Below are 674 nucleotides of genomic sequence, written 5' to 3'. Positions count from 1 at the left end.
ACCTTCCCCTCAAACACCAGAATGCCTCACCTGTAGGGCAAGGCACACTGCAACGATGCGCGTAGGCTCCTTGCTTGAGAAAATGGATCTGGGTTGCTGAGGAAGGTACTCCCTGCATCCCAGACCAAAAAACCCTTCTGGTGTTATAAGTCCCAACAATACAGCCATCTGTAGGACTTCTGCCCCAGTTGTGGTTGGGCAGCCAGGCCTGAAGGTCTATTGAGTCTTTTGAACTGTGAAACACCTTGAAATGAACCAGCACTATGACTCTAGAGGTTAATGTAATCATGAGCCAGTCTACTGAATGCCTTACGTAATACTTGATGCCAGCCCCACTACACTCTAACACAGGACAAGAAACCTATTAGCATATTACTTATCCCTCCACCTCACATTGGAACGACCCTGAACAGACTGCTGCTGCTGTCCGGAAGAAAGGGGACACACTCAGTTTCGAAACAACCATTGAGTCAAAGCCTGCTCTATCCTAGAGACTCGAGACTAGCCCAGCCCTCCTATTTGGTCAATGGTTTGTTATTGTTGTACTTGGAGGAAGAGGATCTTGTGTTAAGGCGACTTCTGGACCCAATATCAACCGGGGAAACCGGCCTTGACGCCTTGCTCTAGGAGACCCCTTCTCTTAGTTCAGAGAAGTGCCACGTACGGCGAGCACG

The sequence above is a fragment of the Penaeus monodon genome, chromosome 34 (genome assembly GCF_015228065.2).
Source record: "Penaeus monodon isolate SGIC_2016 chromosome 34, NSTDA_Pmon_1, whole genome shotgun sequence".
Taxonomy (NCBI): Eukaryota; Metazoa; Arthropoda; class Malacostraca; order Decapoda; family Penaeidae; genus Penaeus; species Penaeus monodon.
The sequence above is the reverse complement of the archived record's forward strand: the minus strand, read 5'-3'. Positions refer to the sequence as shown.